The following is a 5,835-nucleotide window of genomic DNA, read 5'->3' on the forward strand; positions in this document are numbered from 1 at the left end:
CAATTACATCAGCCCATTCTTTGAAATAAATCTTTTTATGTTATGCATACATACATACCTATGTATGTGTATGTATGCGTGCGTGCGCGTGTATGTGTGTGTGTATGGCTAACATGTCCCACAGGTTTGGTTTTCCTGGAGAACCCTGATTAATATATCAGTTAAGCCTGGAGTATATAAGCTTTCTACATCCTCCTGGTTTTCTAGGAGTTAATGATGGTCTTGGTTTTTATTTGCCTAGTTTCCAACGTAATTAACAGTGATTTATCCCGAGATGTCCCACCTAGTGCTCTCTACTCTTAAGTCTCTTTCTGGGGTGCTATGGAAGCCTCTCAGCCTTGCAGGAAGGTCTGGGCCTTGCAGGGTTGGCCTCCCAGGACCCCGGAGGATTTGTGGGGTCTCACTGCCTTGTGGGACCACCCTCCGCACTCCTGGATTCTGCACCCTCTCTTGCCTGCTTTATTCCCTCAATTCAGTGGAGAACATCTTCATTGGTGTTCAGAGGCAATTGGAAATGTGTTTCTCTCTCTTCAGACTGAGGGCTATAGAATTCTGGGCTGGAAATCACCTTTCCTCAGAGTCTCGAAGACACTGTTCTATTGTCCCAGCATTGCTCTTACCAAGTCCAAAGTGCATTCTGGACCCTTTGTCCGAAGCTACCCCCACCCTTTCTGAAAGCTGGAAGGTATTATTTTTGTCCACGGTGTTGGGAAATTTCAAGGCAAAGTGTCCTTGGAAGACTATTTGCATCCGCTGTGCTGTGCGCTGGCTGGTCCCTGCCCTTTGGGAACCCACGTACTTCAGTTCTGGACTTCCCTCTTGCCTTCCTTTGTCTTATCTTCTTCTTTTGTTTTTTTATTCTTGTTTTTTTTTTTTAATTGACACATAATAATTACACATATGTATGGGGTACATGTGATATTTTGATACATGCCTACAATGTGTAATGATCAAATCAAGTTAGCTGGAATATCCATTGCCTCAAACATTTATCCTTTCTTTGTGCTGGGAGCTTTTCAGATCCTCTTTTCTAGCTACTTTGAAACATATAATAAGATATTGTTAACTATCGTCACCCTCCTGCACTATGGAGTGCTGGAACTTGTTCCTTCTCTCTCATTCACCACATTCACCAGCCTCTTTTCTGGAACTCCCATTATTTGGATGTGAGTCCTGAACTGGTTTTAGAATTATCTTTTCTCTCCTGACTTCCATCTCTTTCCTTTCTTCTTTGGTCTGGAAAATCGTTTAAACTTTAGTTTCAAAATGTTTATCAAGTGTTACATATCTTTCTTCTCCTCCTTCTCCTTCTCCTTCTCCTTCTTCTTCTTCTTCTTCTAAATTTCAGAAGCCTTGTTATTCCCTTACATTACTTTTTAAAAAGCATTATATTTTTGCTCTTTAGGCCTTGCTGGGATTTTGATAGTTTTTTGTTTTTTGTGTTTTAAGTTTTTGTCTCCTTGTACGTTCTAAAAAGCCGGTGGGCAGCTCCACGTGGGAAGATCGATCTTGATAAAAGTACACTTGCTAACGCCTGTAATCCGGCACTTTGGGAGGCTGAGGCGGGTGGATCACTTGAGGTCAGGAGTTTGAGACTAGCCTGGCCAACATGGTGAAGCCCCGTCTCTACTAAAACTACAAAAATTAGCCAGGCATAGTGGCAGGCACCTGTAATCCCAGCTACTCAGGAGGCTGAGGCAGGACAATTGCTTGAACCCTGGAGGTGGAGGTTGCAGTGAGCCCCGATCACACCACTGCACTCCAGCCTGGGTGACAAGAGTAAGACTCCATCTCAAAAAAAAAAAGGTGCATTTGCTCTAGGGGTTCTGCATGAACTGTTCAATTTGGGGAATTTCTTTCTTATGTTGCTTCAGATTCCTAGACTCCAGCAAACTCATTCTTAGAAGCTCAAAGGCTGAGGTTCTGGGAGCCCCCTGGCAGAAGCAGGTTGGATGTCTTTTTTTTCCCCTGGGTGCCTTCAGAACAGTGTTTCTGGCCCAGAGGTGCTGTTTCCCCCACACCAGAGCCGTCTGTTTTCCCCTCCAGGGGTTCCTCCAGTCTTTTTCAGGATGGAGGTGAGGTCATCTGGTTGATGGGCAGGGTAAGGAGATCTGGGAGTCTCTGTACTTTTAATCTACTTTCAACTGTTCCTCCAGTGTTTAGCCCACCCTCACCCCCTTCCAGAGTGCTGGATGCCACCAACCCCTGAGCTTCCTGGCTCTCTAGGGTTCAAATTCAGCTGCTAAGTTAGCATTCCCTGTTCTTTTTGGGGATAGTTCAGTTGCAATTGGTCCTGCCACTCTTTGGCTTGCAAATCTTTTTGCTATCATCTTGTCTTCTATTTGCCCTTGGAAATGTATGACTAAAGAATAAAACAAATGACACAGGTGAAAACCTTTGCTGTATTTTAGTGGGGTCTCAGGAGGAAACGGGGAGAATGCATATGTGCAGTGCTTCATCTTTCACAGGCAGCTTCCCTCACCTGCCCTCTGTGCATTCAGCAGCCACCGTTTCTGAAGCTTACACCTGGAGGGTGGCTTTCATAAGGACAGTCTTCCTGGCAGCGGAGATCTCCAGACTGGGAGTCATTCCGGATATGAGGAACTCTCATTCCACTTTTGGATGCTACCAGCTGGTGACTAGGAGTAAGAGCTGCTTCATGTGGTAAGTAATGATCCTGAGGTTCTGAATTGGGGCTGGTAGAGAGCCCCTCTCTGCTCCTGGAAGAGTTTGGGTCTCCTGCAATCTTTATGGCTATTATCCAATGCTTTTGTTGCACTCTTCACTAAGAATGTGCCTCTCCAGGAGTCTAACGGGCTCAGTCTCATCCCTCAAAGTGAGGTTCTTCATATTAATGAAAATTGATCCCTTTCTGACTTCACGATGCTAGGCGCTGTGAGCATTCAAAGCACAGCAGATTAACCTCTACGTGGCTGTGCTCAGGGGTGATCTGGGCATAGGCTGGCTGGCTCCATCCCTGCTTCCTGGTCCAGCCTGGGAGTGATGGAGTTCCCCCAGGGCACTTGTCTCTGCCCCTGGTGTTGCATCTACACTGAGCCTGAAGCATTCCATTCAGAGAGGGCAAAGGCGGCTCATGAGACGATCTTGTCTGGCCTCGGCTTGACTTTGTTGTAATGGGTGGAACTACAGCTCCAAGGGGACACGTTGTTTCTTGGAAAACCATTTGTTTTTTTTTTTTTTTTCCAAATCATGGACCTGACTGATCTAGGAGAGGTTAATTTCACTGACTGGCTGACTGATGCTACCTACAACTTGGCTTTTAGTGTTTTCTGTGGTCATCTATGTAGGTAAAGAGAGATGTAGAGAATGAAGCCTGAAGGACATGAATTTCCTAATTTTTATTTTAAAAGCTATATACAGTTTTTAAAAGCTCGGTTATGGAAATATAATTTACTTAGAATAAAATTCACCAATTTTAAAAATTATTTTTACAGTTTTATTCAATGAATATTAATTTTCTTACAGAAAACATAGAATTTCTAGCAATTAAACAATATTATAGTAAGAATAGATGTATGAAATCACAGATAACCTTGCTAAACAAATATCTTCTCTTGTAGATCCAAAGTCATGAGTAGGCCTAAACCGGCAGTACCTATTGTTCATTTATGGTAGGAGGATTTCCCATTTTATAAACAAACCTGTTATTTCTGGGAGGAGGTTCAGGGCTTCAGAATGTCTTCAGTGTATATTTCCTGATACCCAAGGGCCGGAATTCCCCTTCTGTCCATCAAGTAGCAGCTACTTGCAGCTGCAGGGCATTTTGCAGAGGCTTCTCCAGAGTTAAATACACAAAAAGATAATTCCCTGGTAGCCAAATATGGCCCCTGTATTAGCCCATTCTCACGCTGCTATGAAGACATAGCTGAGACTGTGTAATTTATAAAGAAAAGAGGTTTAGTTGACTCACAGTTCCACATGGGTGGGGAGGCCTCAGGAAACTTACAATCATGGCAGAAGAGGAAGCAAACATGTCCTTCTTCACATGGCAGCAGCAAGGAGAAGTGCCGAGCGAAGGTGGAAAAAGCCCCTTATAAAACCATCAGATCTTGTGAGAACTCACTCACCATCATGAGAATAGCGTAAGGGTAAACACCCCCATGATTTAATTACCTCCCACTGGGTCCCTCCTACAATGTGTGAGAATTATGGGAACTACAACTCAAAATGAGATTGGGTGGGGACACAGTCAAACCAGATCACCCCCACACCCCAATCTTGTCAAACTATAATTTACTTACTGTTATATATATATATGTGTGTGTGTGTGTATATATATAAGATATATAAAAATATATCTTATTTCTTATCTCTTTATTATCTCTCCTCCCCTTCTTTTCAGTTGCTGTTCTCTAGAATCCTACACAAGCTTCTACCCAAATACTACCATTTCAAGGGGCAGTAAAGTCCTTCATTAAAGGACAAAGTCTTCCTTTGCTTTTCTACTCTACAGTCATCTAGGCTCTGACCTTCTTTAGTCATTATCAAGTATCTGACTCTAATCTTTTGGTTGCCCAATATTGCTAATTAGCTTTTCACAAGTTTTGATATCCTCCAATTAGATGATAAGCTACTTAAAGGCGTGTGCAGTGCCTTTAATTCTAGCACTTTGGGAGGCTGAGGTGGACAGATAGCTTGAGTCCAGAAGTTTGAGACAAGCCTGGGTAACAAGGCAAAACCCCATCTCTACAAAAAAACAAACAACAACAACAACAACAAAATTAGCCGGGTATGGTGGTGCACGCCTGTAGTCCCAGCTACTTAGGGGGCTGAGGTGGGAGGACTTCTTGGGCCCAGGAAGTGGGGGCTACAGTGAGCTGAGATCTCGCCACTGCATTCTAACCTGGGCAACAGAGAAAAACCCTGTCTCAAAAAAGTAAAAAAAAAAAAGTATTCCATTTTTCCTATTTTCCTCCTGCACCTACATGGTAGATGCTCTAAATGTCCTGGTTTTGAAAAGCAACATAGTCAATCCCCTTATGACTCAACATATACATTTTAGTGTTCTCTAAAGATTTTTCTAGAACCAATGTATGTTATTTATATAAACATGAATATTCTGCTAGCCCAATAAATCTTTTGGGTGTTTCGTATCAGAACTCATGAGCTGACTGTGTCCAAGCCACAGGACTGCAGATATTCATCCTGTGGGATTTTGACCTCAATGTCATAAACAAAATTTGGATCATTCTTCTTCTGATTTTTCTCAAAAAGTTCATCCATGATGCTCTTCCTTTTGGCAAGCTCCTTGTTATCTGGGAAGTTCAGGTCTTTTTCAGGATCAATGGTTGTTTCTGGTCGAATTTGTCCCATTGTTTCTGCCAAACTCTGCCCCGACAAGTAACCTCGTAAAATACTGGAAAGCTTCTCTGGATGCCTCAGGAATCCTTGTTATGGGTAACTCTCGTGTCATGGGTTATTCTTTAACTGTTCAGCCACTTGGGTGCAACCTGAAAACTTCGAAAACTTTTGAACTGGCAGAATGTGTGAGCGAATTCTCCCCTTGATCTCATTCTCGTAGATGAAGACACTAGAAGGCTAGAATCAGATCCCATACTTCCTGGCAGTGCACCTCATTCCCACACACACTTCAGAGGATATTGGAGGAAATCTGATGAAAATGCATAAGTTGCATAATGACTTCCTGCCTTGGGAAACTACAGAAAGGGCGTCTTCTTCTGCAGACCAACATCTATACTGCCAGGAAGGGGCTGCTCCCACCCAACAGCAATGCAAAGAGGAGCACCTAAGTCAACTTTGAGGCTGGGCAGAGCCTGGTACTGCAGGAAGAGGCAATGGCCACAGTCCGGTGAA

General features: G+C 43.4%; 1 pseudogene; it reads right to left on the reverse strand.

The window, feature by feature from the left end:
* Positions 1–5,121: 5,121 nt before the first annotated feature.
* On the reverse strand, positions 5,122–5,598 carry LOC105539866 (annotated as a pseudogene).
* Between the last annotated feature and the right edge of the window lie 237 nt (positions 5,599–5,835).

This window comes from Mandrillus leucophaeus, unplaced genomic scaffold, assembly GCF_000951045.1.
Source record: "Mandrillus leucophaeus isolate KB7577 unplaced genomic scaffold, Mleu.le_1.0 Scaffold21, whole genome shotgun sequence".
In the NCBI taxonomy this organism is placed as follows: Eukaryota; Metazoa; Chordata; class Mammalia; order Primates; family Cercopithecidae; genus Mandrillus; species Mandrillus leucophaeus.